The sequence below is a fragment of the Pinus tabuliformis genome, chromosome 6 (assembly GCF_031772625.1).
Source record: "Pinus tabuliformis cultivar Carrire ecotype Pingquan chromosome 6, CPIR1, whole genome shotgun sequence".
NCBI classification, from domain to species: Eukaryota; Viridiplantae; Streptophyta; class Pinopsida; order Pinales; family Pinaceae; genus Pinus; species Pinus tabuliformis.
This window is the reverse complement of record NC_142292.1, coordinates 1,340,723,677-1,340,747,967: the sequence shown is the minus strand read 5'-3', so window position 1 is coordinate 1,340,747,967 and position 24,291 is coordinate 1,340,723,677. Positions and strand designations below refer to the sequence as shown.

The window sequence follows — 24,291 nt, the reverse complement described above, 5'->3', positions numbered from 1 at the left end:
ACAAGCTGGCTCGTGATGAGACCCCTTGTCTTTCGATTGCACAATCTTGAGTCGTTGCCCTGTTTTGGTAGACAGTAGTGGCAAAGTCAGCAAGTTATAATACCTGTGATCATGATAAGTCGGCTCGTGATGAGACCTCTTATTCTTTGAGATATAGTGTTTTCTTGGATTGTCTCTCTGGATGTTGCGATTTTCCTTAGTAGGGAGGAAGTCATTGTTTTCCCTTAAGAAAGCTCTGGACGACAATAATAGAGTTTTAAGAACAGCAGTTTTGCAGAGAATACCTATTTTGCTATCGATGATACCTTTCATAGCATTGGCATAAAACAATTTTTGCCAAAAGTTACTCTCATCCCAGGTTTCTTTGTGAAGTTTGAAACTAACATCATATTCAGGTTAAAGTCAACTCTATTTGTCAATAATAAAAGTCAGATTTTTCGAAAAGTTTTGCTATTTATACAAGTGAAATCAAAATTTGATACAGAAATGGTACATTTCTTCATGAATACTATTTATGATCATTCACAACCAGCCCTATCTATGAAAAAATGAAAACTAACATGAAAATTTAAAACTATCCTACAAAAACAGAAGGATGACCTTCTATGGGAAATACATTTTGAGGATTTGTCCGTTTACAGGCAGAGAATCTCTTCTGCCTGTCAAGTCCTGCAACACAAAAGTCGACGGGCCTATGACTTCTACGATTTGAAAAGGACCAAGCCATAGCTTCTGGAATTTCGTATGTTTGCCCTTTTCTTCGTGAGCCTTATCCCACTTCAAAACTAGATCACCCATCTGGAAGTTTTTTCTGGTCTTTATGTTCAAGTCAAAAGAGGATTTTATCAGCGCTTGGTGGTGAGCATGGGTTTTCTTGGCCTGTTCTCGTCGATTATCTGGTTTGAGTAGGATCCTTCGGACGTAAGGAAACTTACGATGTCTGGGTCGTTGTTGAATACTCTCCAGTTGGTGATGTTGTCAGGAATAGACGGTTTAAAAATTAATTCTATCGAAAACCTATCTGGACTAAAGTCTTCGGAGGGAATGAGTCTAGAGGCTACGTTTGCTAGCAGGTCTGCGCTTGCATTGTGAAGTCTTGGGATTGATGAAATTTTGAATGTTGTAAAATGCGCAGTGAGATCTTGCACTAAAGATTGGTAGTGCTTTAAATGACTAGACAGGCAGTGTATGGTGTTACGTACCTATTTGACGATGATCTCGGAATCTCCAAAGACTTGAAGATATTTGACGTTGGAGCCGATTGCTTTGTATAGGCCTTGCACCAAGGCTTCGTATTCAGCTGTGTTGTTCGTGCAATCGAACTCCAGTCTGCATGTGAGCATGGTCTTATTTCCGTCCGGGCTAATTAAGACGCATCCTGCTCCTGCTCCCTCGTTGGACTTAGAGCCATCAAAATATAATTTCCAAAATAAAGAAGTATTTACAGGGTTATCTAAGAAACTAACACATTTTGAATCATCAGTCTGGGAAACGTTTTCTACTTGGGACACGACTGAATTTTCTAAATATGGTGATATGTGAGCATTGAAATTTCCAAGGAAAGAGTCTATCGAATAGTTGCCTATGATGCTGCTGTTGTATGCTATGGCTTCGTTCTCTCCCTCCAGGTCCGTCACTATGTACTTTTGGTGCAGTTCTCGTTCAACCTTTATTTGATTTGGCTTCCTGTTGAAGGGTAACCACATGTGCGACCAGTTAGTCGAAAAATATCCGTGGAGCTTCTCGGACCAATCCCTGCTAAGAATTAGACCATAAAATTCAGGGATGTCAGAAACTAGAATATCGATGACCTGGCACACCTTGGGGTTGGACGATAGTCTTATGTTCACTTGATTTAGTTCGCCTATCACTTCGACTTGTGATCGATCAAGTTGAACTATGCGCACTGCGGATTTTTGCGGTTGAACATTAAGTTTGGCACATATTGACTTGGGTAGAATATTGGTTGAAGCACCAGAATCAACCAAGCAGTTATGCACGTTTCTGTTAAAGATCTCGTAAGTGAGGAGGAAAGGGGGAGTGTGAGATCTAGACCTCCCTCCAATCAAGGCAATGTCATTTGGATTGATTTTATTGATCGCGTTGATTGGGGGTCTTCCTATATTATGGGAAGCTATAGCTATAGGTAGAGGCGCAGTAGGTACGGCGTGTAACTCTTTCATCATGATCTTCTGTTGGTGTTTCAATTTGCTCAGCTCGTACATGGTGATATTAGCCCTAGTCTTCTTCATGTCGTCGATGATGTTATACTCCATTTCATCCAACACTATTAGTGTCTTTGATGGAGGCGATTGCTCTGATTGGACTGGGCTAAACGAGGTCGCTTTAGGGGTTGTCTTCTTTGTTGTGACCCTTTCTTTTGCTGGAGGGCTTGCGCCCTTCTGTTTTGGGGTAGTCTGGGGAGGATCAAGTTGATTTCTGCTTCTCGTGCTAACCGGAAGTGCTTCTTGATCTTCCTCTTGTGGGAGGATGAAATCCCACATTCCTTGCAGTTCCACCACTTCTTCATCGTCGGTATGCGTTTCAGCGGTGTTCTCTTCTTCTTCTTCTTCAGATTCCACGTTAGAGACCACGCTAGGTGGCTTCGTCTCCATAGGAGGATTTCTCTTAAAACTCCTGAAAGGCTTTCTTGGGGATGATTCTGCTACTTGTTTCCTGATATCAATCATCTCATTTGACATGTTCTTTAATACCTTTTGTAATCCTTCCATGTCGAAAGGATCCTTCGTTTGCTTCTTCTTGGTTTCTTCTTTGAAAGAGATTTTCTTAGATTTACGCTCTTCAATTGTAGATCTCTTTTCTAAGGCTACTACGCGTCTTTCGACTGCTAATTCCTCAGCCAAATTTTTGACTAAGGTTGTCTTGCTTGCCCTATCTACGAAGATGGCCAAGTTTGGAGGTAAGGCCGTGATGTACCATTCGCATCTTACTTCCTCGCTGGGTTAGGAAGCAGCGGGGATTTTGTTGAGGATCTTGTTGAACCGTAAGTTAAAATCTTTAATGGGTTCCCGAGCCTCAGCTTTAAGATTGGACAGATCGTTGATCAGTGTCGCTGTCGATCTATCATCGCCGAATTTAGTGAGAAATTGATTTTGAAAAATATCCCAGCTGGTGATAAATCCGGAGGGTAGCGAGAAGTACCATGACCCGGCCGTCCCTTGCATCGTATAGGGGAAGAGTCGGACTGCGGCGTCTTCGTTGGTAACTCCGTTGAGATTAACAGAAAGCATGAAATTATTGATATGTTCTTCAGCTAGCATTCCAGTTTCTGGATTGAACTTTGGTAACCACTTCTCGGGATGGGCAGGTATTGGACTCAGGGGTGGAGGCATTAAAACCGCCCCAGGGTTGTTCCATGGAGATTGTGCCATCGCTGAGTTGCTGGTTAGTAAAAGTGTAGAAGATGATCTTTGAGGTTGAGAAGATAGAGATGTTATGATCTTTGACGATTGTGGAGGAATGGTTGCGGAAGATGGATGAGTGATCTGAGGTGGAGATGTGGGTGGTCGACTTCGCAGAGAGGGAGTTGAAATGGATGAGGTGGATGAAAGAGTCTCTCTGTCAGACTCTTGAAATGTTTTCCTTGCTCTTTTCCTAGTGGGGAGAGGGATTTCAGTTGGCTGAATGCCAAACTTTTTACTCTTCAATCGGGTCAGCGGATGAGTAGGGTTGTATTGCGAAGTCAAGCTGCTTTTGGATTTATCAGATTTCTGGTTAAAAATAGAGAATCCCTGGAGTTTACGGATCAAGGTTTGAACTTCAGGGGGATCGACAATAAGTTGTTCTGATGTATCGGGATGTATAGCAGCAGTGGATGTCCGAGCGACTTTCAGTTCCGAGTTTAGTCGTATTGGGGAAGTCGGGGAAGTTGGTGAGGGTGATTTGCTGTTAGAATGGTATTTGGGTTTTGAATTATGTGTCATTCATAGCTGTGGCCCTCCTTCTAGCGCCAGAAATGTTGAGGGCCCCGAGGTCGGGTCAACAACAAGGGGGATACCCACCCGGTCCGGAACCTGGTTGGCGGCTCCTTGCCTGTTTGGAGTAGCGGGTCCGACTGGGGGTAATGGGACCAGTTTCCCAATGTGATGGGTGTGTGTGTGTGTGCGTAGAGTCTGATGGTATTAATCTAAGGAAGGGGGGGGGGAATTCTTCTAATCTAGTTTTAATTCTAACTGCTAAATTAACTCTATGCTAATGTAATCTAATGAAGAAAAATACATCTAATCTATGCTAACCCGGGGTGCTTTTCTTTTGTTATACGATCTAGAAAGATTTCTAACAACAGCCGGTAATAAAGATCATTCAACTGATATCAGAATATAAATCAATAAAGATAAACCATTCGGCATAAGAAGTTAGGCAGAGTAGTTGTGAACAGCATATCGCATAATCAGTTTTCTATATGTTAAACATAAATAAATGACCCCACCGTACAGAAGTGCCAAATGGTAATACAGACATTCATGCAATAACATACAAAGAACTCAGCCACATATCACTTTAGGAATACTAGCAGAATCTAGCCAAGAGATAAAAGTACCATTTATGACTAAGTTCACTAATAAACTTCAAGTAACAATGATTTATTTCTACTTGTTCTAACATCTGCTAAGAGTACAGAAGTGCAACATCAGTAATAGATATTAAAATGCAAACATAAATAAATCTCGATCCATCCATTCATCAAAAACCTCCTCTGAGGGTGGAGAAGTGCATGTTCTGAGGATAAGTTTTTTGACAGATTTCCGGACCCTTCTCCAAAAACCATGAGAAGGGTTAAATACTACTAACTAATCAATCTTAATTACATGAAATTAGGGAATCGGCCTCAAATGACAGCCCTTTTACTAAAAGCAACTTTATTTCTAAACTTAAAATCTAATTTCTGACTGTTTCTGTATATTCTCTTTAGTGTTGTCAACAGTGTAATGCTTTCTTGGGAAGAGTCGGCTAGCCGCCTTCTTGTTTCGCTCGGGAGATAAAAGTGGAAATAGCAGGAGCTGGCACTTCCTTCCGGCAGACCAGAAGATATTTTCGAAAACCTTTCTCTAGCTGGGTGTATTCGCCGCGTGTATACTTAGCGTGTCCCAGTTTCTTCTCGAACTGATTTTGCTGTTGCCGTTTTCGGTTTCCGGTCGTGCAAATGACTGAGTGGGTTAAGAGTCGTGCTGCATGGGCAACTCCCTGTGTCGAGAATTTCTTCCGTTCTTTGTTCCAGGTTTCCCTGAAGCGTTCTCCTTCTCATGCGTTTCTTTCTCTGTTTCACTAAGTCTTAGCTTCAGGATCTTTTCAGAATACGCTGCTTTTGTGCGCCTTTGACTCTGAGTCCTGGATAGTCTAACTTCATCAGTGTCGGTTGTCTGATAGCCTGGAATCCGAGGTTCTGCTGCATGCAGCATCCATTTTGCGAAAGCATTCTCTCTTTGCTGATTGGCGCTTTCCTCTTTCCTTCAGATGTTTCCTGCATATAAACTTATATCAGTTGCGTGTCTTGCAGTTTACGCAAAGGAGAAGTGAAATGCGAAGACTTGATGTGAAAGCATTAATCTCTAATGAACGCATAATTCTGACATCCATCATCACTCGACTCTTCGATAAATGTAACGCAATCATTCCTAGATACTTAAGCATGCGGTCATTAAATTCTTTCAAGGCGCGCGCTTAATGCATGGGTCTATCATGTGGTAAGTCTTTTCAGATCGCAGGTCGCAGATTGCCGCCATCGCAGATCGCAAATCGCAAATCGCAAATATTGCAAGTTCTCGTTTAATGGTTACGTCGTATAGCGTAATGCTTGCGATTTGCGATATCGCATATCGGCGATCGCATTGCTCGAAGATTTTTCTTTTAAGGGGCGCGTGTGAAGTATGCGATGCGATGAACTTCGCATCGCAATTTCGCAGTGTTTGTTTTTTGCGCTCGAGTTATGCTTCGGCCTTTCTTTGCGATGCGATTTGAGCCTTAGGGAGAGAAATACAAAAACTTTAGAAAAAGTATTTTTTTGGGATTTTCGTTCAGGGTCCCCTCTTTGTTTGACGTTATTGCTAATGTCAAATGAAGAAAGGGGGGTTGTTGGTGACCACAACAGGGTTCTAGTCACACCCATGCCATATTTTTTCAAAAATTTTGGAGTTATATGTTCATACAAATTACTTTATATATCACACACTTTCAGAGTGGGATGAGGAATGTATGGAGCTCCAAGGTCCTCTAGATGGAATTGAAAAGAAGGGTAAGTTCCTTACTCTCTATTTGTGGTTAGAAAACAAGCACAATAATGTTATGGCCCCAACAATATCAGTTGAGTCATAGGACCACCCCATTAATATCTCAACAGATGATTCGGCCAAGCCAATTCCTCCATGTTTCTAGTTACAGTGTATCAGCTCCTTTCCCTTTAGGCTTGAGAAATCACTTTATGTCTCTAAGTATTATTACATAATAGTTCTAGAATTTTATGCATATTTATAGTTCCATTTTGAATCTATTTTATTGAAATTTTGTATAAGTCAAGACTTGATAATAATAAACCCTTATCAACCTAGTTTCCATCAGGAAAATCTTATAATTACTCAGGTTTTTAGCCACTACTCTATTAAATTTAAAACTCATATTTCTAGATTCATAATAGAAAAGTTGTATTTACAATTATATTATGTTATATGTAAATTCTTATGTTTTTGTTAATAGAGTAGAGAGACATATTACCAACAAAAAATAAGAAGAATACTAAAATTAAGAGCATAAAGATTATTCTAAATATTAGATGTTGCAACAGTCATATTTACCTATCCTATTTGTGTGGGAATGCTCCTTGACAAATAGGACGATATTGATGAAGTTTTAAACTTGGCTCTGATTTGAATGGGAACATCAGGAACACTTGCAATGACATTCCTTCCATATCCAAAATGTTTCACCCCTACACCCAAGTTCCCTAAAAGTAGGATAACCATGGGTATAAGTTCTCTATGAGTTGGAAACAGTTCCCTTGCTACATTACTTAACAAAAGTAGAAGGAACATCAAATAAATTCCTACTTTAAAATTTCAATAGAGATTAAAAATGTATAAACTCATCCTCAACAATCTAATGGAACAAGTCATATCTAACATGAAATGATTCATTTGTTCCTAACCTTTAAACACAAAAATTAAAGTTGTAGGAAGGACCATTCTGAAAAGAAATAGAGGTAGAAATATGGTTGAAAACTTGAAGTGTTATCACTTGAAACCAATCCTTACTAGCCTCAATGGGTCTAGAGTAATTTAGAGCCAAAAATCTTCAATCACGTTTTGCAAAGGGCTTCAAACATACAAAATATGCTCATTGAAATCTCTGAAAGTAGTCAAATGCATAAAAACAACAAGTAAATTGTAGATTCAAGCATTAGAATGCCAAATCAGAGCTTAGCTTTAATAAATATATTATAATCTACTTCATATTCATGACAAAAATTTGCATATATGCAAGTAAAACATTCAAAATATGAAAAATAATAGGTTCCTTTATGTATTTTATAGACATGTGTCTTAAGTCCAATGAGTGTGGAAAGAAAGAAATAAATAAAAAGTTAATTAGGTAGACAATATACCTAAGGCCAATCAATTAATAAAACTATAGACCACTTAAAAAAATGAATTAACATTGGTGAAATTAGTTGACAAGAAATAATCATGTGGGTTACACAGCCAGACAAAAGTTAGCCACATAGGTTGAGGTCCACTCCTAGACTGAATTTGCATAGAGGGAAAAAGTGGAAGTGTTTGATAGTTAAGGGGAACTTGGGTAGTGACAGTCCCAAATCTAGTGTTGTCTAAGAAGGTAGCCACCCAAAAGCAAGGACCAAGCATAGAATGCTTCTTAGGATCAATAAATAAATTCCAAACTAAGTGGATCCAAAACATCCAAGTAGAATATTTTGAGGCTAATCTCCAAATCTTCTTAAACTAAAAATATCTTTTCTAATATGAAAGATCATTTTATGGCATATTTCAACATATGATTCTAGAATTCCACAAACCTCTTTCCTTGCTATCTTTGCATGAATTTTAAAAATGGGAATGACAAGTTCCAAAAATTCCATTTTTTTCCCATAAGAAAACATCCTAAAATAGATTGCAACAATATGATAAAATAACATATTGAAGGCATAGGTTGTCCTAATAATTTATGGAATATCACTGACTACAACAGATAGTTCAACAAGTATCTAGAGTATGTAATTCATTTCGGTTGGATACTCCACTTGTCAATGCTCTCACAAACATTTTCGCATTACAACTCCTAATATGAAGCAAGAGACTGGATCATAGCACCAACAATAGTTGTCAGTAAAAGTACCCAAAGCTATGGATATTTATAGAGTACACTTGGTTGAAGGTCACTTGCTAAATTCCAAGGGTCCATATAGGAAATTGTGACCAAATTCACATTTCTAAACAAGGAAGGTCACCTTTATGGCATCTTATTTATGCCTATATATTCCTCTAAGACATCAGTTTAATAATAGCATATACAATTATGATGAATTTTTACGTTGAATTTGTAGTTGGACATATTCTCAGTTTCTTTCAATTTATGTTCTTACGTTCATCTACAAAACTAATAAAATAAATAAGTTTTTAACCCCACAACTATGTAAATGCATTTTTCCATTGCACTTCACCACCGACATGCTAAATAAATGAATTGATATTCCTAGTGCACAAAAGTTGAATTAGAAAATTATTATGTAGATAACAAAGGTTCAACATGTATTTTTGAAATAAACCTATGCAATAATTCAATGGTTGAATCAATAGTCAACTTACTTCGAATGGAACACCAAAGGGAAGTGGGTATGATGCTAGTTGAGTCGTTGGGATTGGATTGTCAAATAGGATAAATTAGATACAAAGTATTTTATTTTCCATATTAGTAATGGTAGAAATACTAAGAGGGAGGGTGAATTAGTATTTTAAAAACTCACAATAATAATTTTTCTTTTCTGAAATGTATATGCAACTTGACCAAACCCAACTAGCGTAAAAGAAACTAGCATATTCCCAGTAAAATTTGGAAAAGACCTAATTCTTTATCTGTTAAACTTTGAACCAGAAAATAAGAGATTTATCAGGCATTTGATAACCAGTGAACAGGTGCAGTAAGAATAGAATAAAGTATCACACATAAGTATACACACATGAAGATCATGATTTAAGGTGGAAACCGAATTTGGGAGAAAACCACCATTGTTGTCATCTCAGTCTTAAAAACTTATTAATATCAAAAACTGCTTACATTCTTGTACTGGTGCGGACTCATACTAGTACGCAGCATCCACTTGTTGAAGGCTACAACCCTCACTCTTTCTCCAGCTCTTACTAGAACGAAGCTCCAACCTCCGGATCTGATCATAGGCTATGACTAACAGGAAGCTTCAACTTCCTGACTGAAAGCTCCAACCCTCAGGAACATTCATGGTCCTCATTTCATCAAATTTTCAGATTGGATCCAATATCAACACTTATGCTCAATCATCACTGTAAAACGATCATCAATCGTTGATGCACAAAATCAACCAATCAGTGAACCCCAAACAACTGATACATAATCAAAACTTAACTAGTCAACTGTAATAGCCAGATCACTATAACTAGTACACAGAACTCAACTCAGAAGGCTGCATCAACACACAGAATCAACTGCAACCCTGATCATTCATTTTCCAAAATGTATACACTATTTCTCTTAAGGAAACCTACGTGCATACGTTCTTTTTTGGACAAAAACCTATGTATAGATCTTAATATACTAAAAACTAAAAATTTGACCACTGTAATTTCTGGAAAGAACATTGAATCACACTCAGATCTACTACAACAATTTGAACCAATCACGGAATTATCTCTGATCTTCAATCACAATCAGTAAGTAATCTTGACATGCATCAATCAATTAATACCCAAATTCAACTTCATCATTCAATTAGATCTACTTGAGACATTATTGCTCAACCCAAATCAACATGAGGACATCATTTATAGACAACAGAGAAATAATGACACTGATCAGTCATTTATGAACAAAAACTCCTTACTTTATATATGTGACACTGCAAAAGTGAACCTGAGTGTATACACGATTTTCCTAAAACCAACCAGCATATAGATATGAAAATTTTGACTTAAAATTGCACAACTCTTCATAACTTTAGAAATACCCAGATCATAATAATGAAAGATAAAAACATGCGTCAGTACTTAGATCCATTCAATCCTTGAAAAAATCATGCAATGAACAGTCATTTCAGGTCTCATGATCCCGATCCATCATTATATTCATCAGCACATAATTATTTCAGATCAATGTGACAATTATGGCCCTTACAATGCAAATATACTTTAGATTGATGTATTTATCAAAAAATACTTCACTTGCATACTTAGCCCTTTGATCTTCACTTATTTACATAGTTTAGCCCTCGTCCAATACCACGGGTCAAAACAACATTAGTGCTAGTCCTAATCATTGACAGGATCAATATTCATTGCTACGCTCATTAATATGGGACAATACCATGGTAAGGACCCTTGGTATTTAGAATACCATGGTACAAAAATCATACAATACTTTTATTCACTGAACTAACGTGCATATGCAACTTGGCTTAACAAAACCCGCTTATAGTTCTTGAACTTGAAACTTTATCATTCCTCTAAACTGATTCCTTTAAATTATCATGCATTCTATCACAACTATATTCATTCTAGTATTCAGTTGTATTCATTCTATCACCTCTGAAAGGACCTATGAATTCTATTATAAGTGGGTTGCCATCAAGGACAACACAAGCATCATAATGCCAACAATCCCCCCCTTTGGTCTTGATGGCAACCACTTTTGTGTTTGGTGACTAGAACCAGTAAATACCATTGATCCAAGCATAAAGCTTTCCAAAACATCAAGCTATTCTTCAACAGCAAGCTACTCTCCCCCTTTGACATCAAGGGCAAAGGGATGACCAATGTTAAATGAATAATTCCTTATCTAAACTGTCGAATATGCATACTGACCATGCTCCCCATGAGCACATGCTGAATTCTCTGATCACGCTCCCCCTGAGCACGTGCCGAAATCTCTGACAGATGTAAAATGAAGTATATGACTCTATTACTATGACCTTCATATCAACAAGGACCCATACTTACATCAATCACCCAACCAAGTGAGATTACATTTAAAAACAACCACCCAACCAAGTTGGATTACATATTTGACATGATCTCAAAAGTCCATACAAGACTGAATATGACAATTATTACATCATAGGTCTTTGTATGAAATTTACATCAAATGATATACATGATATTTAAAGACAAAAATATATTTAAAATAACATAATTCAGCAACCAAAATGCCAACAATGCATTATATTATGCAAGGCTACTGGTCCCCCTGAACCTCCGTTACTTGCTCACTTTCAACAACTCATTCTTCAAAGAATCTTCATAATTCATAGAAATATCAATGAGAAAAACATAACTCAATACCATATTAGTAGACTATACCCATCAACATCATACCAAGAGAAATCAAATCATAGCTGTCAGAAGCATGTTAGAGGCTTATCTTGAGTTTGTCCCATTGTTTTTCTATCAGATAAAAACATACACAATTTTTTGCAAATAAACATGTGTATATACATGACTATACGTCATGAAACTCATGTATAGCTAGAAACCTTCTGAATTTTCACCTGTAGACTGAGAAAACTGATTTAACAGCAAAGTGAGACAGAGACAACTCCCAGTTTCTATATGAGATATTCAAATTCTTCTCTAGGAAGAGGTTTAGTAAATATATCAACAACTTGTTCTTTGGAGGGAACATACTCCAATTCAACCTTTTTCTCAAGCACTTGTTCTCAAAGAAAGTGATACTTAATAGAAATATTCTTGGTCTTGGAGTGCATAGCAAGATTTTTCGAAATACTAATAGCACTTGTATTGTCACATAGGATGGAGATGGGCGGAGAACATTTGATTTGTATATCATGTAATGCTTGCATCATCTAGAGACATTGTGTGCAACAAGATGCAATAGCTACATATTCTTCTTCTGCTATAGATAAGGCAATGGAACTTTGTTTCTTGTTGAACCAAGATACAAATCAGGGCCCCATGTGAAATGCACCTCCACTAGTGCTTTTCCAGTCATCAACATTTCTAGCCTAATCTACATTTGTGTATGCATGAAGGGTAAGATCTGCATCTTTAGGATACCATAGACCAAAATCTTGGGTTCCTTGGAGATATTTGAATATTCTCTTTACTACCTATATATGTGATTCCTTTCGATTGGATTGGAAACGTCCAACAATCCCAACCGCATGCATGATATCTGGTCTGGTACATGTTTGATAAAGTAGATTAACAATCATAGACCTATACTCTAGTTAGTTTACTGTAGGATAATCATCATTATAATTGTGGCTACATCCTATTATCATGGGAGTACATACAAGTTTGCATTCTTCCATCCCATACTTCTTCAGAATTTTCTTGAGATATTATATTTGTGAGAGAAAGATGCCATATTTTGCTTCTTGTGCTTGTAGACCAAGAAAATAGGTTAGTTCCCCAAGAAAAGACATTTCAAATCCTTGTTGCATAACAGAATCAAAGTCTTGACTCATAGACTCTTCATTATTGCCAAAAATGATATCATCAACATAAAAAACAATAATTAGTTGTTTGTCACCCTCAATTTTTTTGTACAATTTGTTGTATGCGGATTGTTTCTTGAAACCCTGTCGTTGAAGATATTTGTCAAGATGATAATACCGTGCCTATGGAGCTTCTTTTAGCCCATATAAAGCCTTTTTTAGTTTGCATACAAGGTTTTCATCATTCCCCAAAATGAATCCTTCTGGTTGTTCAATTTATACTTCTTCTTCTAGATCTCCATCGAGGAAGGCACATTTTACATCCATTTGATAAACATTGAAATTTCGAAAACTTGAAAATGCAAGAAACATTCTTATGGCTTTAAGTCTGGCTACTGGAGCAAATGTTTCTTCAAAGTCTATAACTTATTGTTGAGAATGACCTTTACAAACAAGTCTAGATTTGTTCCTAATGACTTCTCCATTTTCATTCAACTTATTTTTGAATATCTATTTTTTCCCTATAGCATTTTTATCATAAGGCCTTGGAACCAATTCCAAAGCATCATTCTTTTCAATTTGATCAGGTTCTTCGTTCATGGCCTTAACCCAACACTCATATTTGCTAGATTGATCTACATTTTTTGGTTCAATGGTGGATAATAAATCTAGATAACTAGAAGCTCCTACAAGAGTTGTTCTTGTTTGTGCCCCAGATTCCTTTTCTCCTAGAATTTGAGTTTACGAATGATTCTTTTGAACATACCAGGATGGAGCCTTTTCTTTTTCTGATGTATCTTCTTTTGTTGCTTCATTGGTTTTGTTTTCTATATCATTGTGACTTGATATGGGAAAGCATTCATCATCATCATCATCCTCTCTTGTTGATGTTACCTGTTTGGACCCTATGCATGCTTCATCAATCTCAACATCAATGCATTCAACAATTTTCCGAAATCTCTTATTGTAACATTTGTATCCTTTACTTCTATATGTGTAACCAAGAAGTATACCTTCATCTGCTCTAGCTTCAAACTTACCAAGTTTTTCATGATTATTTTTTATGAGACATTTTCTTCCAAAAATTCTAAAATGATTTATAGTGGGAGGCATACCATAACAAAGTTCATATGGAGTTTTATCACTATTCACTCAAACATGAGCCTTGTTGAGAATATTTACTGCATTATGTGCAGCTTCACCCCAAAAGGTGTCAGGAGTTCCAAACTCATCAAGCATAGCACAAGTCATTTGTTGAATAGATCTATTCATTATTTCTTCCACACCATTTTGTTGAGGAGTTTTAGGTACAAAAAATTGTCTTTTTATGCCATGTTGTTCACAGAAACCAAAGAATTCATCTAATATGTACTCTCCTTCTTGGTCATATATGAGACATTTGGTATTAGATCTACTTCATTTTTAACTAATGTCTTGAAGACTTTAAATTTTTCAAATGTTTCATCTTTCTATATCAAAATACCGATCCTTCACATTCTAGAAAGTTCATCAATGAATATGATATAGTATTATTCTCCACGAGGTGAATTGTTCCTTGTTGGTCCACACAAATCAATATGTATAAGTTCAAGAGGCTTACTTATTGATCCTTGTTTGGCATTGAATTGATCTCTGGTTTAATTACCAAATTGGCATGACCTACATATGGTACTTCTTGGTATGGTTATGTAGGGTAGATGACGAAAAACTTTGAGCCAACTTGATTTGCTTATTTGAGAGAATCTTAAATGTCCCAACCTTCTATGCCATACCCATTTTTCTATTGCCTTGGCTAGGTAATATTGTTCTTGGACACCTTTTAATATATATAGATTGCTCGGGATTCTTGTTCCTTTTATTATGGCCTTTCCTGTGTCAAGTTAATGAACCACACATTCTTGTGAGAATACCACCTTATTTCCTTGTTCACACGTTTGGCCAAATCTTAAGAAGTTATGCTTTAATCCATCATCATACATAACATTACTAACTTTAACTTTTTCTTTTGGAAAAATAGAACCTTTACCCTTAATGACAACAAGTGATTCATTTCTAAAAGTGACATTCTTTTCTTTCTCTAAAGCTTATATGAAATAAGTTTATCTTTATCACTTCTCATGTGTTTTGAACATCCGCTATCAATGTTACATTTCTTTTCTTGTCCTTCTACAAACAATTCTATGCCATAGCTTTCACACTGTAACTGCTTCCTTTTCCATACCTTGTAATTTGTCGATAGTTGCTCCCTTTGAAATGTTGGGTGTAATTTGATCCTACATTCAGATTATTCATGAACAAATTTGTTGCAAATTGAGCATTCAATTTCATCTATAATAGGTGAGCAAATATTATAGGAGGTCTTCTTGACTCCTATCTCATTCCTTTGTTTTCGTGCTTCTCCAGTCATGATAGTTTTGTATGCAACACATTGACTAGCCTTATGACCAAAATTATGACATGAGAAACATTTTCCATTAAAGTAGAAATTTTGGTGACCATAGAATCTTATGGTGTTACTTAACTTTTGACTAGATCTTCTATTGTTGTTCATACTTGGATTGGAGTGAACATGATTAAGTTGTGGAATGCCTTTATGCTTTTTCTAAGGACTGTAGTTTTGCTGGCTGGGTTTTGCTGCCTTACTAAAGATATGTTGACTGATTTTTGGTGTATTACTAAAGCTTTATTAATTAGTTTTTTCTACATTTAGATAGCATCTAGTGATGGATGAAGACTTTTCTGGTCGAAATGTTTCTCTAATGTATCAAAGACCTGTCTTCATAAGAGGAGAGTGTTGTACCTTGATAATTTCATCTAAGGTTTCAGATCCTTTAGCAAATCTAAGATTCAGAGTTTTTATTTTCTCAAGTTCCTTTCTTAGACATACTACTTCACATTCTAACTTCTCATCATGTTTTTCTTTTTCTATGAGTTGATTCTTCAAAGTATCTATGGTTACTTTGTTTTCTTCCAAGAAAATTTTGAGTTGAGTAATTTCTTCAAAGAAATCCTTTTCTTCTAATTCATCCATAAATTTATCATGAGAATCAAAAGTATTTTTTTCAAAATCCATGACTAATGTAAGATCTTGATCAGATTCACCTTCTTCACTATTTTACAAGCCTATCACTATCTTCATGAGTATAATAACTTCTTCTACTTTTAAAACGTCTCCTATTACTTTTTGCACAATCCTTCCCTTTTTCATGGTTGTCTTTATGAGGACATTTAGCAGCATAATGACCAGCTCTACCAAAAACAAACCATTTAAAGGGAAGCTTACCTCTAAACTTTCTGGTGCCCAGTTGAAGTTTCTTTACAAAGTTCACCTCATCGTCTTCTTATATGTAGCCTGATTCCTTGCATTCCTCCTTTTATTTTCCTTTTGCAAATGCTTTAAATGTGGCTTATCTGACTTATAAGGACCTCGTTTCCTCATTTCAAAAGCAGTCAGGATCCCATGAAGTTGAACAACAATAAGATTATGCAGATCCTGCTTCTATTTAATGGAAGACACTTTTGACTCAAATTTAGGAGTTACAGATCTTAATATTTTATCTACTAAAATAGTGTCCTTTATTTCCTCACCGATATTTTTCATGTGATTTACAATATCATGTATACGTAGAAAGAAACTGGAAATGCTTTCATCATTATGCATTCTAAGACCTTCATATTGAATTATGAGAGTTTGGAGTTTAGCACTTTTTACCTTGGTATCGCCTTCATAGCTTTGAATGATTTTGTCCCATATTTATTTTTTTGTGTGTACCTGCATAACTTTGACAAATTCATATTTTGTCAGACTTCCCAATAAGGCATTGACAACTTTGGCGTTGGTTTCATACATTTTATTTTTTGTTGCATCTATGGGAACTGCAACTGGATATTGGTAACCTCCTTCCACAATTGCGCAAACATCTTCTCCAAGAGACTGAAGATAGTTTCTAGTTCTTGTCTTCCAATATAAAATTATTTCCATTGAAAACTGGTGGTCTAAAATATGTTGATCCATCTTGATTACTCATCTTGTGAGATCTTCCTTCAAGTGATCAAGCTTCTTTTGAAGGACCTTCTTTGATACCAATTGTTAGGAAAAATATTGAGAGGGGGGGGGGGGGGTTTGAATTAGTATTTTAAAAACTCACAATAATAACTTTTCTTTTTTGAAATGTATACACAACTCGACTGAACCAAACTAGCGTATATACATGACTGCTATAAAAGAAACTAGTGTATGCCCAGTAAACTTCGTAAAACATCTAATTCTTTATATATTAAACTTTGAACCAAAATTTAAGAGATTTATCAAGCATTTGATAAGCAGTAAACAGGCGTAGTCAGAACAGAATAAAGTATCACACATAAGTAAACACATGTGAACACCAGGATTTAAGGTGGAAACCCAATGTGGGAGAAAACCACCACTGTTGTCATCTCAGTCTTCAAAACTTATTAATATAAAGAATTCCTTACATTCTTGTACTAGTGTAGACTCATACGAATATGCAAGCACCCACCTGTTCAAGGCTACAACCTTAACTTGTTCTGCATCTCTTACTCGAAGGGAGCTCTAACCCCCTGATTTGATCACCAGCTACGAGTGGCAGGAAGCTTCAATTTTGTCACTGAAGGCTCCGACCCTCAACAACATCCATGGACCACGTTTCATCAAATTTTTAGAGTGGATCCAATATCAACACTTATGCTAAATAATCACTATAAAACAACCGTCAATCTCTGATGCACAAAATCAACCAATCACTAATCCCCAAACAACTGATACATAATCAAAATTTAACCAATCGACTGGAACAATTAGGTCACTAGAATAATTAGATCATTGTAACTAGTACATAGAATTGAAATCAGAATGTTGAATATAAACATAGAATCAATTGCAACCTTGATCATTCATTTTCTAAATTGTATACACTACTTCTCTTAAGGCAACCCACATACATACGCACTTTTCTGGATAGAAATCAGTGTATAGATCTTAGTATACTAAAAACAGAAAATTTGACCACTACAATTTCTGAAAAGAACACTGAATTGCACTCAAATCTCCTGCAACACTCTGAACCAATCACATAACTATCTCTAATCTTCAATCACAATCATCAAGTAATATTAACATTCATCAATCAATTAACACCCAAATTCAACTTCATCATTCAGTCAGATCTACTTCAGACATTATCACTCAACCAAAATCAACATGAGGAAAAAATTGACAAAAAACAGAGAAACAACAACACTGATGAGATTGATTAGTCATTTATGAACAAAAAATCCTTACTTTACATACACGACTTTGCAGAAGTGAACCCGCGTCTATACACGTTTTTCTTGAAACCAACCAACATATAGATCTGCAAATTTTGGCCTAAAATTGCACAGCTCTTCAGAACTTTAGAAAGGCCTAGATCATAATAATCAAAGATAAAAACATGCGTCAGTACTGAGATCCAATCAATTCTTGAACAGATCATACAATGAATAGTCATTTTAGGTTTCATGATCCTGATCCATCATTGTATTCATCGGTGCATAATTATTTTAGATCAATGTGACAATTATGGTCCTTACAATGAAAATATACTTCAAAGTGAAGTATTCATAAAAAACTCTTTCACTTGCACACTTAGCCCTTTGATATTCACTTCTTTATATAGTTTAGCCCTCATCCAATACCAGCAGTCAAAACAACATTACTCTTGGTGGTAATCTTTGACGGGATCAATATTCATTGTCACACTCATTGCTATGGGCCAATACCATGGTAAGGACCCCTAGTATTTAGAATACCATGGTACAAAAATCATACGCTACTTTTCTTCACTGAACTCGTGTGCATATACAACTTGGCTTAACAAAACCCACATATAGTTCTTGAACTTCCAACTTTATCATTCCTCTGAATTGTCATGTATTTTGTCACATCTGTATTCATTCTAGTATTCTGTTGTATTCATTATGTCACCTCTAAATGAACCTGTGAATTATGTTATAAGCGAGTTTCCATCAAGGACAAAACATGCATCATAATGCCAACATTTAGAGCCTCACAATTACCCATTTATTTAGCCACAAGCGAAAGATCAAATCTCATCAAGAGTATACTGAGATAAGGGAAATGGCCTACAGCAACTTCTACTTATATAATTTCTAAATATAAATTGGTTGTAAAACACAATACGGACACAAGATATACGTTATAGTGGGTTTGTTGGCTATTGAAGGAGAATAGAAGAAATTTTTATTGTAAAATCAGGAGGTTGTACAGTGTAACAAACATGAGGGCATAGGGGATATGCAGTTTGTATCAATGGAACTGCTAGGAAACACACATGTGGCATACCTTAAATAAGTTCTTCCATTGCCACCCGTGTTCCTTCGCATGTAGACAATGAACTCTTCACTCTTGTATATTAAACCTTTGTCTCTGTAAAATATTTATCATAAACATAATATCTATGAGTTTCAAAAAATGAACTCAAAAGTTCTAAAATTAAGTTTATTTCTTAGTGATACAATTACAATAAACATCTTTAGCATTCAGTCTATTTATAAAAAATGGCATTGAATGGACTTATCTTTAGTTGTAGTTTATTATTATCTGATATTTTTTCTAGCCGTAACACACAATTGTGAAATGGATTGTGCAGTTCCATGAAAAAAAAAGGACAAGCAAGAGGCAACCGTAAAAGGCTTTAGAGACATGAATGAAATAATGGATGATGTGGAGGCACTAAAGAGAAAAAAAAATATGATGGAAGAAATGAGAGAGATGCCTCTGTCATGTAGATATTTTGTGTAAAATGACTATGATTATCTTTTCTATATGTAGTAATTCTCACATGTGGGCCGAGTTCAGGGCTGACATACCATTTCTATATTAGGTTAGGTACACTAGCTTTCAACTGTGAACCCATGTCATAGACATTGCCAACTTCTTCTTGTTTGGATTCAATGGCTTTCATTAAGCCTAATCTAGATGCTACTGGCACTATCCTAATGCCTTCTAATGCAATTTCCTTTAGAAGAGGGAAAATTTCTATTTCATTTTGGAAGAAAGAGACCTTGTTTGGGTGTAGTAATTTTTTATCTTTACCTTTGTTTAAAAGATAGTGAAGTAGAAGAAATGTTGCCATATTATCCCTGAGGGCTATTGTTGTAAAGGAGAAACAAGTGAAAATAACATCCCCTGACATGGAAGAGGGAGGTAAAGGGAAGAAAGTAATGGTTGTACGAGGGGATGGTTACTGTGGACGGGCGAGAGCTTTGCATCTCCCATATAGAGGATACCGAGTTTCCATTGTTGATAGCCTTGTCCGCAGGTTGCCTGACTAGTATCTTGGGATCGATCTGTAACAAACATTATCTTGATTCATAAGAGAATAATGAGATGGAAGAAATTCTCTAGAAAACATCTTGACTGCTTTGTAGGAGATGTTTCTAATTTTGATTTCCTTGTAGTTGATTTCAAGTCCTTTGAACCTGAGGTGGTCATACGCTTTAGAGAATAGAGGTCTGCTCCTTATTCCATGATGGATAGAGGAAGAGAAGGGTGTAATCAGAATAAAAAAAAAATTGGAACCATGAATGTGATTTTTTCTATCAAAGAATTCGACCCAGAATTCCATTTGGTTAAATTAGGTACCATGGGAGAATATGGAAATCCTAACATTGAAATTGAGGAAGGGTACATTAATATTACTAATAATGGCAAGACAGACACACTACCATATCTAAAGTAACCAAGTTCCTCTTATCATCTTAGCAAAGTGTAGGGTTCACACAACAAAGCTTTTACTTGCAAGGCTTCGGGACTAAGGGCTACATACCTCAATCAAGGGGTGGTTTATGGTGTCATAACTTCAGAAACTACAGGACACAAAGAACTCATAAATAGACTGGACTACGAGTTTTTGGTAAATAGTCGAGCTAGAACTTATGGAAAGTTTTTCAAAAGCCAGATTCACAAATAAGCAACGATGCTTCATAAGGGTTGTCAAAACTATCAAATTATATTCTTTATTGCTATCTCAAATTCTTTAACAGTATGGGCGTTGACAACATCTTTACTTCACTACTTTCCATAAAGTGTCCACTGTTGATCTATTTTTGAAAGGAAAAATACTTACTTATGAAGCTTTTCTTGCTTGTAGGATTCTTTTTCATTGTTTTTAACATGTATTTATCCTTGCGGAGTTCATTAATAATTTCACTTGAACCATGACTAAACCTAACCACCCAAAATTATCTCTATAACTTTGATTCCATAGAATTTGTGTTGTAGTTTAAAGAATATAAGCTATGATAGGAAGAAAAGGGAAAACATTGGAACTAAAACTAGTGAAATTCATTATTTAGGTGATGAGACAAAATAAGATTGGATAGTGACACACACAAATATAACATGTTATACTTTGAACCTCTGTACTTATACTTCTAGAGTTCATTTATAATTTTACTTGAACCATGAGTAAACCTAACCACCCAAAATTATCTTTGTAGCTTTGATTTCATAGAATTTGTGCTACAGTTAAGCCTAGCTAAGAGCTATTGTTGGGAAACTTTTGGAAATGCCCAACTGAGAGTGTTTCATTAGAAAATTTTCAGGTTGCTTGACCAATAGTTTGGGATCAATCTCTAACATCCAGTGTCTCAATTCATAAGAGAATAAAGTGATGGAAGCAAGTCTATGGAAAACAACTTGACCTCTTTGTGGGAGATGTTTGTGATTTTAATTTCCTTGCAGACAACCTATCACACCTCGGAACCAGACTAACCTAATGGGAAATCCTAGCTAAGAGCTACTATTGGGAAGTTTTGGAAAGGCCCAACTGAGAGTGTTTCACTAGAAAATTTTCAGGTTTCTTGGCTAGTCACTATATGTCACTAGATTCACCTACTTAAGTTTAAAAATAAATAAATGGAATTAAATTTTTCTCTATCTATTATTAATCATAATTCCTAATTCGTTGATGATAAAAATAATAATATTTCATCCTCTTTCTTCCTCAATATTCGAAGATGTCTCTAGGTCGGTTTCAGGTGCACTACCACATATTCAACAAAGAGCTTGACCGCAACATCCCATGGCCAGACAACACTTTCCAGATTTTTCACTCATGCAAACCTGGGATGAAGAGATATATTGTAACACCCCCTCCTACTAGGTCCACCCAAGAAAAAAACAATTCAGGGAAAACATATGATGAGAGAGGTCACTATAAGGGGTTTAATCTCCTTGGTAACCTTGAGGAAATGGAATTGACAAAACACATTAAATAAAACCATCCACATCAGCAACAACACCGCCAGGACACATGGCAGCCACTCACACATCTTGCTGCTAGGTCCCACTGATGTTTTAAGCCTTTTAACTCAAATTCACTCTCATGTTATAGGCAAGATAATGATGAGCAACCCAAAGTTTCTCTCATAGGCCTATGTGGTAATGACCTTGGACTTTTCTTAGTAGACTTGTGCTAGTGACCCTGAGCTTTGAGCCACTCTTCTAGCCCAGAATCTCGGTCTCTTCCTTGAAATTGCTACAACCTTAAAAATCCATCGAAGATATGATAACAATGCTAATAATAAAAATCAACCTCAAGGCTAGGCCTGGGCATCCCCAACCAGGAATAACATTCTGTCAAACACTTGGCATTAATGCAACCTACATGTCTAGGATACAAGACATAGCATAAATGAATGAAAGAACTTATGAAACTTAACCAGAGGGATCACCTCCTTCTTGATTAAACTATTATATCATCGATTAGGTCTTGCATCCATCCATTTAACAATTACAAGTAAATACATGAAATAACTATGCCATGAACCAATCATTTTACCATGCGCATAACCAGAGTAAAACCATATAAATATAAGATATATGACAACCATAAAATACACATATAAACTAGTAGAAAAGTAAGAGAAATTAGCTTTTATTAATCATAGTCAAATTCGTCTAGGTTCAGGACTTTCATGTACCACCCAACCATAAAGATGGCTAAACCAAAACTCTCTTTCAGCCAGTCACCCCCATGCCATATTCCAAGCATGAATTTGGGATCTCATAGAAAAACCAATCCAGGAATAACCAAGGGAATCTAGAGGTTAAACCACCTCCACCCTAATAAAACTATGATCACACATAAATCAGTGCCCCCAATCAGAACTAAACTGAACTTGGAATGCATCCAGAATCCATCACTATCCTTGAGGAATTTTTTGTCTCCTTATCTCTCGAGATTTACCACAATCCAACCCCAGATCACTAGGCACTAAATTGAGACCAGTCTCTCATGCTTTACCACAATCTAAACCTGGATCACTATGCCCTAAACTGAGACTTCTCCCTCAAGCTTTACCGTGTATCCCACAAAAACTGGTCAAGGGATTCCTTAGCCTTTGGGAATGAAACTTGAGACCACCTCCACCCTGGATTCCAAAATCCATCCGACAAACTGAAGCTCAAAACCAAGATAAACATCCAAAAATACCATGACATCTAAAAAAGGCAATGCTAGGATGAAAACCATTGTCATAACTGGACAAAACCATGCTAACGACAACAACAGAACCATACACAACCATTCAAAGCCATGCATGTCCAAACCAGCTAGGAAATCACACATGCAAAAGGTTACCTACAAGTAATTTTATTGAAGTTGCTTGATCTTGCTTTCCTTTCCTTGATCCTTGCCTTCCTTCCTTTCCCTTTTCTTGCTTTTCCTTCCTTGATCTAAAGCTATAGTGCTCAAAGAAAACTCTAAGTGACCAAGAGTGAGTGAGAGAGAGAAAATAATGAGCTCCAAACTTGAACCGACAAAAGGTTACCAACTGATCCTCAAAAGTGTTTTTATTAATGAGGCCTCTATTTTCTTCATTTTCCATTATTTTTCTTCATTTTCCATTATTTTCCTTCAATTTCCTCCTCACATGCAACTTGTAACCTTTTACCTTCCTTTTCTCCTATTTTCCTTTATTTTCATAAATAAATGTGCCAAAAATGCCTTTTTTACTTTTCATTCCTTTGCCTTAGCCTTTGCCAATTTTTCTTAGCCAAAGCATACATCTAATGATGCCCACTAGGATACCTTTGCCCAACAGTCAACTTGGAATCAACATCCCTTACCCGTGGTCTTATTTTTCCTTTATTAACATTTATTACATGAAAATTTATAGGCGCCCTTTTAACTATGCGAATAGAGGTGGTTACTATTACTTGTATCAATACTAGGAGAGCTCACTCTCTTCTTTTTTCCAACATTATGACTAAATATACGTTTCTCTCTTCATGAGAGAAATACTTGGTGAAAAACATTCGTTTTTTCTTGCCCCACCCCACCCCACAATCACCAAGATGATCATCTCAAACTTCCAATTTTCTTCATCTAAGTGGAGTAACGAGTGATTGATAGTACCTCACCATATTTTAGAACATAGATCAATGAGGCCTCAAGTCATTTCTCATCATCCTACTAGGGTGGCTAACCAATGACTTCAAGGCTTGAGAGAAAACTTGTTATTCCAGACCATAAACTATGGACCATGAAAATGATAAATAAACTAGATACATATGCATCCTAGTGTAGGGTGAC

General features: G+C 36.3%; 1 pseudogene; it reads left to right on the top strand.

Annotated features, from left to right (window-relative positions):
* The first annotated feature begins 19,606 nt into the window (after positions 1-19,606).
* Positions 19,607-20,664, top strand: LOC149263554 (UDP-sulfoquinovose synthase, chloroplastic pseudogene; annotated as a pseudogene).
* The last annotated feature ends 3,627 nt before the right edge of the window (positions 20,665-24,291 follow it).